The sequence below is a fragment of the Papaver somniferum genome, chromosome 5, assembly GCF_003573695.1.
Source record: "Papaver somniferum cultivar HN1 chromosome 5, ASM357369v1, whole genome shotgun sequence".
NCBI classification, from domain to species: domain Eukaryota; kingdom Viridiplantae; phylum Streptophyta; class Magnoliopsida; order Ranunculales; family Papaveraceae; genus Papaver; species Papaver somniferum.
The window spans coordinates 115,471,844-115,484,125 of record NC_039362.1 but is presented as its reverse complement, the minus strand read 5'-3'; the positions used below and the strand labels follow the sequence as shown (position 1 = coordinate 115,484,125).

General features: G+C 35.0%; 1 long non-coding RNA gene across 3 annotated transcripts; it reads right to left on the bottom strand.

Annotated features, from left to right (window-relative positions):
* Nucleotides 1-843: 843 nt before the first annotated feature.
* Nucleotides 844-4,437, bottom strand: LOC113282471. Of its 3 annotated transcripts, none has more exons than XR_003326964.1 (6): nucleotides 3,833-4,437; nucleotides 2,924-3,654; nucleotides 2,805-2,832; nucleotides 2,601-2,655; nucleotides 1,882-1,938; nucleotides 844-1,126 (listed from the first exon to the last, which is right to left on the bottom strand). It is a non-coding gene; the product is annotated as an uncharacterized LOC113282471 (long non-coding RNA). The 3 variants fall into 3 exon arrangements; XR_003326965.1 differs by having other exon boundaries at nucleotides 2,924-3,631; XR_003326963.1 differs by having other exon boundaries at nucleotides 2,924-4,437.
* Between the last annotated feature and the right edge of the window lie 7,845 nt (nucleotides 4,438-12,282).

Here is a 12,282-nt window from a genome sequence, read left to right as displayed (position 1 = left end):
GGTCCTGGTAACTAGTGTGACCGATCACAAGTAAACCATGTGTAGATGGAATCGATCCTTGTAACTGGCGTAACCGATCCTAGTGACTGGTGTGACCGATCACAAGTAGTTACATATTTAGGTATAACCGATCCTAGACCGATTAAACCCATGTATGTGATTTGATATGATCAATCACATAGTAGTCTTGGAATACAGGCAAACCAATTATAAACTTGTTTGGAAGTGTGGTATGACCGATCCCAAGAAAGCAAGTCCATGTTAATATGAAATAAGGATTTGTAGTGAAAAGATGTAAACATACTTTGAACACGAGCAGTAACTCTTATCATTTATTGTTCAAAGATATTCCTTGGTACTCAAGGTGATCATGCACTACACCAAATTCTGGGATTAGAAACAGAACTGATCCGTTACTAGAACGGGTTGTAACGGCTTTTGCTGTTGCAAAAGTGGGTGTTACATTTTCCTTTGTAACGGCTTTGTGGCCGTTACGAATTTTGGTTGTAACGGCCCTCGTAACAGCTGTGTGCGTTACGAATTGCCACGTGGTAACAGCTCAAGGCCGTTACGAATATTTTTGTAACAAAACATGCTCAAGCCGATACTACGTGGCAATTAGTAACGAGCTGGAGCCGTTACTACGTGGAAAGTTGAAACAGCTAAGAGCCGTTACGAACTTTTTCGTAACAGCAAAAAAATTACTGCCGGTCAACCTTGACCTGGTCAAAACCTGTCAATAACGACCAATTTTGACCAGGTCAATATTAACTGGCAGTTCATTGTCGTCCTGAAAGTACGTCGGAGTTCCAACTGCATACACTTCACATTATCCATCGTCCACACTCAACAATAGTTTCTTCCATTAATACATTCATAACATCACGTTCAATCAATTCATATAAAAAAAAAACTCAAATTCTCTAAGTACCAAATTATATTTTGTGGAGTATCAGACTCAAGGGAATACATAAAGTTCCAAATCATTTTTACTTATAAGTTCAGCTCATACACTAGATAGTAACTTGCTCAAAGCTTGCAGATACTTCCCAAACACTAGTTGCCAAGAATTCTTCATCACGTTCTTCATAATCCCTCGCTTTAAGTTCATAATGCCCAACCCATACTACATGAAAAAAACCAAAAAATCTGTAAGGCTACCAAATTTATGAAATGTACAAGCATAAAAAACTGAACATACAGAGAGGTCACAGGCTCTCAACATTGTAGATCATACAGAAATGAAATAGCAAGAATATCCACACCCTATATAGAGCTACTACTTGGTATGTGACACACAGCAGTTCAGATTCATAGCCATGCCAAGATTTTCGGATGCCTAAAATAACACAAAAGTGGGTCAAACATTTTTAATTGCAGTTGTTTTTGATAGAAGATGAACACAACAAAAGACTGATGATGCAAATATATTTATTTCAGCTGGAGTATTTTAAATAGTTGGAACATTCATGTCAATTATAGTTTTACTAAGAAGCACATGAAGCAATATTTTTCCTAATAAGTTACATTCACAAAATATAGGAGAACAATGTAAGCATAAGTGTCCTAACATCTAATGAGAAGGACATATAAGGATGATCAAATCGATTTAGTCACATAATACGACATTATAAATAAACAAAATCAGCTTCAGCAAATATGAAAAGAAAAGAGAAATAATAGAAGAAAATTATCAGGATCGAGCTATTGAGAACCTAAATCATTTGTTTTTTTTATAGAAACTGGTTCTAGGCTTCAGGTTAATCAAGTAAACCATGAAGGTCAGAAGTTCAATCAGAAACAATTAAGGGCATTAAGAACATCTGTTTCTTTACAGTATAATTTTGGTAAGGATTAGCTTTAGAAAATACACGGATTTACCTCCTCCTCAAGCTTTTGTTTTAACGCCTGGAGATGCTCTAACGTATTCCTTTTAAACTGCACAAAATAAACCCAGAATAGCTTAGTTGCTTGAACCAATCTAGGTAGGGGGGATAATAAGAAGCCAAAAAAGTAAATACAACAAGGATAGCCAAGATGGGGGTCACGACTGAGAAGTACTTGAGAATATTTAGTATGTTGAACATGGGTATATCGGGTAGACCGGATAATTTACCATACAAGTTGAGCAATTGGGTAGAGATATACAATTGATGACTAACTGGATGGTCAGATAATACTTACAGAACTTAAAAATGAAAGAAAAAAAATCCATAACTTGCATGAAAAAATCTCTTATAGTTTGCTAGTAGGTGAGTGAGTATGAAAATTTTCAGTAAGGGGTGAATATTTAAGTGAACATCAGGTCAATTTGGGATTTGGCCCAACAAAAAGGTAGCCGCCAACACAATATAATCAAGCAAAGTAACCAATAAAACCATTTGTCCGTCATTTTACCAAGGCATTAGCACAATATGCAAGAATAACCACAACGACATGCCCGAGATCCTAAAGGTATCTCGACCAAATATACATGGCCGATGTAAATAGTGAATGGTATTTCAATAGACCATAATAGCAACAGCAGGGTGTTTGACTATGAAACACGAACATGAGGCAATATACTACAGGACCGGTCTTTATATGTATGTTTTACCAACCTTTTCACGTGTAGAAGTGGTGGCTCATCTGGGTACTTTTCAGTGTGAGCAAAAACTAAAGCCAGCAGAACCGCATCATAAAACAACATCAAAATGTTAAGTAACGCGATTAAAGTAACAAAACTTCGCGTAATGCACTAAATTAAAATTGTTTAATGTGTCTTTCTACTATCCTGTCCTTTTCTATCAGCAATACTGCCATACCTTTAGATGTCTCCTCATTGTCTTCTTCCTGATTACCAGAAAACCCAAGGTTTAGGGTTCACTTCTATATGCCCAGACATAAAAATAAAAATTAAATAAGAAAGTAAGAAAAATCTTACTTATGGAGAGATTGTAATCTGGAAGCACCTATTTGATGTGTTTAATCCACTATCACTAGAATCAATTTCTGAAAACAAAAACATTAAATTCTGTAAACAAATTTTTATAGCGGTTCGATTAAGGTCATCAAGTAAGCAGGAGGAAAAGATAAATCATGATTAGCGAACACAAATCAATCAGCATCAGCTCGCATCTGAGTGCCTTAACAGCAACAGCATCAACACCAACATCATTTCTTCCCTGTAACATTCAAGTCCGACATCAATTCGCAGCCCTCCAGTATTACTGCCACCTTCCTTTCATGCCTGCACAACCCATTTCCTGCACTTCAGTTCAGCATCAACCACAACTGCCATCACATTCCAGCTTGCACCTGCAATTCCAAGTCAGCTTCATCATGACTGCGACCATTTCCTTAAGCTATTCTTCGCAGCAGCAGCAGCATCTCAGGCATTCAACAACCCACCAATAACCACTCATTTCATCTCAGCTGTACTGCAACATCTCATTCTACCAGCAGCATCAGCTTCTGCTCCGAAAATACACAAGCTTCTGCCTGCAACTGCATCCTACACATACATCTATTTCAGTCCATTGCAGCTTGCCATGGTCACCACCATCTGTTTCAGCTCAGACCCATCCATAACTAGCTGCTTGCTCCCATCTCTACCGCAACAGCATAACCCATCTTCTTTTCTGTCATGAACCTGTGTTTCATGCATTAACAGCTCTGCCATTTCGTTTTCCAAGACTATTGTCATAATAATTCAAAAACATTAACACTTTGTGTATTAACTAACCAAATCAGACTCCTAAATTCAAAATCCATGATCACAAATTAGACTAGGGTTTACCAAAAAGGCCAAAAACATAAACAGAGATAATAATCAAAAGAATTAAAGAAATACCCTGAGATTCAAAACAAATCCAGTAGAACCCTTTAGCACAAACCTCTGTATTCAACCTCATCTTCTTTTCTCTTTGAACTCAATTTTTTCATCAATCCGTTCTTCCTTTAACAGTGGAAAACACTAGAACCTCCATCTTCGATCTTCAACCATAACAGCTACAAATTTTGATTCCACGAAACCCCTCTCAAATTATCAGCAACAACAGATACAGGAACCCTAATTCCTAATTTCATCTGTTTAACAGTAGCAGCATCAATCTCTTCTCCTTCTTTCCTGTAAGATAAGATACAGATCCTCAACTTCATTTCACAATCCACAGAACCGAAAACCTCATCTGAATCAAACCCATCTTCAATTTCAGATCCATTCAAACCTCATCCGAATCTTCTCGTTCTTCGACTGAAACCCTAGATTTCTTCTTAATTGATATGAAAAGTTTCTCATTCTGAGAAGCATAAAAACAAAGAACGTAAGAAGAATAAGGAAAAAGAAGAAGAAGAATAAGATGAATGAGATTCCTTCGATCTTGTTTTTATCAGGATTTTGAGTATCTGTATCTTCTCACTGTGTAGAGAGATCGACAGAGAGGAAGAGGGACGAAGAGGCGGAGTTAAACAGATAGAGAAAGAGAAAGAGATGAAGAAAAATATGGTGTAGGAATAAAATTTAGGGTTTTGTTATTGAGATGCATCTCGAGACTAGAATGAAGGGTAGAGATGTTACCTTAGGCATATACGGTGTAAGATGAAATATAATAGCACGCATGTGAATGGCACACGCACATTCTAAAGGTGTTACCACCCTGGTAAGCGTGTGACTGGCACGCCTAAAAAAAATTCATAACGGCTTCAGTCTATTACGAATGTTTTGTAACGAGCATTTGTAACGGGAAATTCGTAACGGCCCACAAGCCGTTACGAATTGCTGTTACGATTCCGGGAATTTGGTGTACTGATGTGCCGAAATTAAGGTTTTTGATTTTATATGCTTTAATTACCAGCAGTTAATGCATAGCTCTAGAGAATAAAAATTAGTAATGTGCATTTACTAATTGAAGATTTGCTATTGAGAGATTTCGGAAATATTGGACAAGCATTTATTGGAATTAGGAAAACCGAATTTTGTCATTCATTGCATATCTTGAGAATATTTCGGTTTAGAAATTCCTTGGTGTCAAAACATCCTTGGTATATAAATACCTAAGTTTGCATTTCTAGCAAACTATCCTAAGATCCATGCAAACTTCATTTCTTGTTGGTTTTGGTGGAGCCGTCTATTCGGAGAGGAAAGTATCCTAATTAGGTGAAATCTCTTACGACCGCTCGTTTAAAGGCTTCTGTGGGATCAAGAAGCTCTACGAGTACCATTGGTGAGAAACTAGATAATTGCAGTGGTATTAGTTTTCGATTTGATTCGATTGACTAACGGTTGTTGAAACTTTGATTGCACCTAGTTCTTTTATGCTTGAGAATCTTCTGTTCTGATATAAGATTCACTCAAACTAGATCAGAGTATCGACGGGATCTTTAGAATTATTGTTAGATCTAAAGACATCTTGTGATAATACATTGTTAACAGACTTTGTTTTGTGCATGATTGATCACAAGAGATTCAAGTGGTGTTGTGCGGGTTTTGAAGATAAAAAAAGATGAAAAGATTTCTTATTAGTTTTTGTATCTTGTGAATTGTGTGCACAAACCTTGATTGGATGGGATCCAACTAGAGTCGATTTATCTTTGATAGATCCGATTGATTAGTTGCATGAGATAGGCATTCTCTATATTTCTCTTTGAGATCTATATCGATTGAGTGCGAATCTAAACTTGACTATTTCGGTAGTTATTGGATAAATTTATCTAACCACACAAAGGATTTTATTATATTTCACATAAGAGCCTTTGTCAACAACTCATTTATATCTTGTAGTAAGATTGATTAGAGTGATTACCAAACTGATTCTTCCTTTGTTGTTTGGAATACGATCCAAAGGACTTGCTATTCACGTGCGTGACTCTAAAAGTCGAAGGCGCAGGGATACTGAGGGAACTAAGTAGCTAGGGTTAGTCTTCTTGGTCTCAACTATACGAAGTTGGTACTATATTTTGTATAGCGGCTTAATATGAGAGTATTCAAAACTGGACTAGGTCCCTGGGTTTTTCTGCATTTGCAGTTTCCTCGTTAACAAAATCTTGTTGTGTATTTTACTTTTATTTTCGCATTATAATTGTTATTATAATTAAATAAAATACACAAGTACGTTAACTCCGCAATACTTGATAGTGATCCTATAGAGTTTGGTTATTACCGAACCTATTATCAAGTAACAAACTTTGTTGTCGTATTGTCTCGATCTTGTATCCATAATCAATCACACAAGTTATCTTGTTGTCATATTGTCTCGATCTCATATCCATAGATGATCACACGAAGTGTGAACTGAATTGTCGTATTGTCTCGACTTTGTCCATAGATGATCACATTCGGTAAAGTACTTATAGGTTGAAACAAAAAGATTGTGGTGTATTTGGGTACCCTCGTCTTTTCAGAAGCTATTCAACAAGCTCTCAAGGTAGAACTCCGTCTCTTTCGTTCTCTAAAGACCCAATAGCCTAGACATATTATCGTTTCCAAGGTAATTACAAAACTTCACTACTTTACAATGATGATCATGATAACTCTGAAGATGTAAGTTATTCTTTTTTTTGTCCACAACAACAAACACCCAACTTTTCATACACTCAATCACCTACCCCTCAAATTACATTACCTATTTTACTAAGTCCAACAGAGTTTTCTGTTAGAGCATTGCTCGGTTGAACCCACCAAGCGTTGGTATGTCAAGGTTGGTTGTCATATTTTAATATCAAAACTCAATTAGAGTCGCTTGATTAAAATTACTATAGACAACGTCGTTTAGGTTAGACTAGAAAGTCTAGGAATGTTGAGACATACCAGTATTACTCTGAAGCCCCGGAGAACGTGAAGACGTAACGAATACAATGAAGACATCATGCTTCCACTTGAGGTCAGTAATATTGACTTGACTTGTTTCCACTTATGTTTGGGAAAACCTTCGTATGGATGATAAGAATACTTTTTAAGAGTTTCATGTGAAGCTTTATGAGATTGTGAAAGCTTCTTTCTCTCTTGGAAAGACTATTCTGGATAACAAAATTCGTATGCAAGATTCTCAGATCGTTACCATCTAGATACGAGTCTAAGAAACATGTAATCATGAAAGAAAACTATATTTAAACTCTTTCACGTGGTACACTTGTTAGAAAGTTAAAGATCTTTGATCATGAATCCCAATCTAATCATGATAAAGGAATTGCTTTTAAATCTAAAAAAATTCCAAAATTCCAATTGAAAAATATAGATTGGTAGTTAATTCCACTGAATTGGTTGCAGAAGACTCCGACAATGATATGGAGCTAACAATGTCATTCATTACCAGACAGTTTCCACATCTCTTAAAGAAACGGAACAAGAGATTCGTAAAGGATAATCATCACCCTTCTCGTCCTCATGATCGAGTTCCAGACAAGGACAAAAAAACAAAGAGGAAGATGATGAATATCAGCCTCAGTGGTTCAAATGTAAAGGTTTCAGTCATTTGGCTAAAGACTGTCCCAATATGAGGAAATACATTAGAAGCAAGGCGTCAGCTGTAACTCTTAATGATACCTCAGATTCTTACAACTCTGAAAAAGAGGAAACAACTAATATTACAGTAATTATTAATTTATGTTGTTCAATTAGTAATCCAACTCATAGTAATGGTACAAGAGAAAGAGAGACTAAGTGCAAAACTGTAATGTATCCAAGAATTTCCAAAACAATTTGCAATTACGGTAATCAATGTAATCACTGGATCATGTTCAGAAAGGAAGCTTATCCTCTAAAAACTGATGATGCGAACATGATAAAAAATCACCAAAGTGATCAATGTTATCATAAGAGCCGATCTTCAACATTGGAGTATCAAGATAACAAGAGAAGGTCTAAGAAATACACTTCACCAGATCAGGAATATCTTGTATATCCCAAAACCCATAATGAGAGAATTTCTCATATTAATACCACTTAATCGGTATTAGAATGCATCCTCACCGTAGTGTGCCAGTTATGTGTGAGGAAGCAAAAATAAGGCACAATTTCTGTAGGGTATGGGAATAAATCTAGTAATTAAAAATATTCTTATTTTTAGGAATATTTTCGGTGGTATGATAATCTCCGAAATATCTCTTTTGGAGATTTATAAAGGATTTTTCTGGTTTAACTGTTTATTCATTATCTAAACTATAAATCTGGATCCGATGTGTTCTCTTGCAAAGGTGCTTGATCTGAACGATTTATTTTTGAACAAATATCACCATTTATTGATGCTAAGAAGCCAAAGAAGAAGATCAAAAGAGTAGATTGGATTAGCAAGAAGGAAAGACATAATATACAGAAGAAAGATCAGTGTATTGAGATGTTGACACAATTCTGTGTTCAATCCAAAATAAAATTGCATGCTCTTCACCAAAATATCTCAACTGCGAGAGATTCTTGTCAAACAATAAGGTTATCTTCTTGAGGAAATCCACAAACTCAAGATTGGAAATTGTAACCGACCTTCATCAAATGTGGGTTATATAAAGATGAATAAGATTCAGTTATTATATCTTTATAAGAATAGACTAATCAATTGTTGATTTATTTCATTGTTTGTGTAAAGTCTAGTCAAACTGTCAATAATATGAATGATTCAGATTTTATTTAAATGCATTGTGTCATTCTTTTTGATAGTTTCGATTGCATTGTTGATGTGAATGAATATCTTTTATGCTTTGTTTTCGGTTATGAGATGTTATTTTGGTTTTTACTAACCTTAATTTCTGATCTCATACTATGGTGATCTCTTATGATTTGTGTGACTTATTGATATATCAAGATTAGATTCTAACCTTTTGAGTATGCTTTATCAAAGGATCATAAATAGATACTAATTAAAACTCATGTGTGAAAGTCACAATGATGCTTTTATCGATTTATGTTTATATAAGTTGTGTATTTAGCATAACATATGAGTTTCGGTTTTAGGCTTTTACTATTGGCACGTAATAGCTAAAATCGGTTCAACCTTTCTCTGGTAAAGGTCGTTTTGCTTGTTATTCTTTTGTTTTGCAGGGGATTAACAACTAACATGTGGAGAGTCCTTAATTGAACTGGTGCTTAATTATATATATGTGTAGGGAGAGTGGTTTGTGGAAATCAAGGGAAGAATCATGCTTATAATCTTTCTTGATATGAAAACTATGTTAATTCTGATCTTAGTTTGTCATATCGAAGCGTAAGATTACGATTTTTGTGTTGGTTAATCGTCTTCCTGTTAAGAAAAACTTATTTAATTGATTTTGCTTAACGAAATACGGTGACATTGTTATATTTCAATTATTTTGTTTGGATTGTTATGTTTCAATTGTTTCTGGTTAAGAAAAACTTTATCAATTCTGATTTTTGTTTTTGCTTAACGAAAAAGGGATCATTTTTTTAGTCCTTTTGATTCCTTATAAGTGAAACTGAGTTAATTCTGATCTTAGTTTAAGCTTGTCAAATTTAGGATTCGATTATTCAAGTCTAGTCGATTCCTTGATGAGAAAAACTAGTTAATTAACCTAGATCTTGTCTTGTATAAAAGAAGGTACAATTATTTTATGAATAATTGGAACCTGATAAGAGAAATTGAGTTAATTCTGATCTCATTTGAGTCTTACCGAATAAAGCGATTGTACATGCATAGTTGGTTTGATTTTGTAACTAAGTATTCTTAGTTAACTAATCGGACTAAGGGAAAATTGCTTCGGGCAATTGTTTCCTTGATAACATACTAAAACAAGATTACTTACATAGTTTCGGTTTTAGAATTGGTTGTCTAAAATGGTATGTGAAACCTTCATGCTTAACTCTTATAGGTTGTACAAGTTCTTACGAATTTGTAAGATCCTTTTAGTTTGCTCTTATGTTTATTCGTTTCTTTGTCATTATTGTGACAAAAAGGGGAATAAATATATGGAGTAAACAAGTGATTTGTGATCACTAGGAAAGGACATATGTGCTTAAACTTTATACCTAACAAAAGAGTAAAGCATAGACTACGGGGGATAAACATATCACCATGTTGTGTAGTATTTCATACTAAAAAAGAGGAATATGTTCGGATTGAATATATACCTAACTTTCTTTTATGGGGAATAAAGATTTTGTTATTCAAATGTCAACAACGACATTTATTTTTTGAATATGTGCAGGATATTGTGTTGTTGAAACATGGAATCAAGCGTATGAAGAATGAGTTATTTTTTATTTTGTTTATCTCCATATGTATTAGAGTTTTGTCACTAAAATTGACAAATGGGGAGATTGTTAGAGCATTGCTCAGTTGAACCCACCAAGCATTGGTATGTCAAGGTTGGTTGTCATATTTTAGTGTTAGAGCATTGCTCGGTCGAACTCATAAGTGTTGCTATCTCAAGCTTGTTGTCAAATTTAGTTGTCAAAACTATATCTTGATTTCTAGTCTACAATTAGTTAAGTCTCAGACGAGGATAAAAATGTAGTTGAGAAACAGAGGATTACAGCTGTCATCATTGTGTTCTACCATTTGAAGGCGAAGATCAACCGAAGCTTTTGGAGAACTTCATCAACAAAAGGTAAGTGAAGACTGAACCACCTATATCTCAAGTTATATTCACTTTTTATAATCTGAGACGATGTCGCATAACTAATTAGACTAGTATGCATAGACAAGAATTTCAAGTCAAGTTTATCTTGATAATTTCTCGAAATATAATGGCTAAGCTTAATAAACGTTTGTTCATACGAATTTCGGTTAAGGACAATTTGTTGTTCAGAATCAAAATCGTGATTCAAGTTTACCATTCGGAAATAGCCTGGAACAGTGATATGTTTTATTCATGTTATTCAAGAATGTTTCGAATTGATTTAGAGAAATATAGAACTACTATTGATTCAGATACAAGACAGTGGTATCAGTTTTACTAAGAAAACTGTTATAAGTCTAAACCCGTATTACATGTATTCGTACAAGTAGCGGAGTAGATATATACATATCGACATACATATTAGTGGTAAACATATTTTTAAGTATATCATATGAAAATCTATGTGACTCGTGAACCATATCGGTATGCATACTCGTATGCAAACCACTCTTGAACTGCAGTTACAGAACCGGGGGTGAGTATCCAAACCGATACGCAAGCTAAAACAGTTCTGTGGTTTTGAAGTCGGTAGCGTTTCCAAACCGGTACACAAACCGATTCAGCTGTGAACTCCGGAATCGGCGACAGTCTTTGAGTTTCCAAACCGGTACGCAAACCTTAAAAGTTTTGTGAACTCTGGAACTTAGGTTTGGTGGAAAGTTTGCAAATTGACATGCAAACCTAAAAAGTTTTGTTAACTCCGGAACTTGGTTTTGGTTTAAAGTTTCCAAACCAGTATGCGAACTGTGACTGAACTGATTCGCGACCTACTATGTATTTATACTCGTACATCTTCTATTCATGTCGATTATATTTTTAAGTGTGTTTAAATTATTTCTTCGAAATAATTAACATTTGATTAATTCTCTATAAACACTAAACTTAATTGATCACATGTTTGTGGCTCAAAGTTAATGTCTTATGTGTTCATGAAAATGAAGATTAAGCTTTTAAGTTCAAACCGGCTAGCTTCGGCTAACCATGTTGAACATAGTCTTTATATACGGTTCGGTTACAGTCTCATCTAACCAGAGTGTATATCTTGTTTATGTAAATCAGATTCAAAGATTCATCTAACGGTGGATATTGTTTGCTTGGTTCCAAATTATCTTAGCTTAAACCTAAATCAATATATGCTTTGAATGTCTATAAAAGGGGAACTCCAAGCAACTGGGTTCTTTGAATCCTGACACTAATTTTTGGTGTGTCCTAGTTGTATCTAGAGTCTTCCTCTCCATAAGCCCTTTTAGGGTTTAACGACTATAAAGATTTCATTGGGATTCGTGAAGCCAGGTCCAGTTATCTTTCCTTGATAACTCGAGTATCCTGATCTTGATTGTTTGTAGAGCTCTCTCCAACGATCACGATATATAGTGATCATCAAAGTTCTCTTCGTCTCAGACTTTGTTGATTTCACAAGTTTTATACTTGAGGTGAATAATAATCTAGGCTGCACTTCGGGTTGCATAAGTTCGGATTTTGAGGATAGCTAGACTTTTGTCAATATTGCTATCGGTTTCCATCACCTTGATCATACGTTTTGATCGTAATCAGGAAATCAATTATATAGGCTTAATCTGTGGGAGGAAGATTTGGTTTAAAGTCTTCAATTGAGTTGAAGCAACTCTTTGTTGGTGTGACGTCATCTAAGGGAATCAATTACGCGGGGTCCTGCTT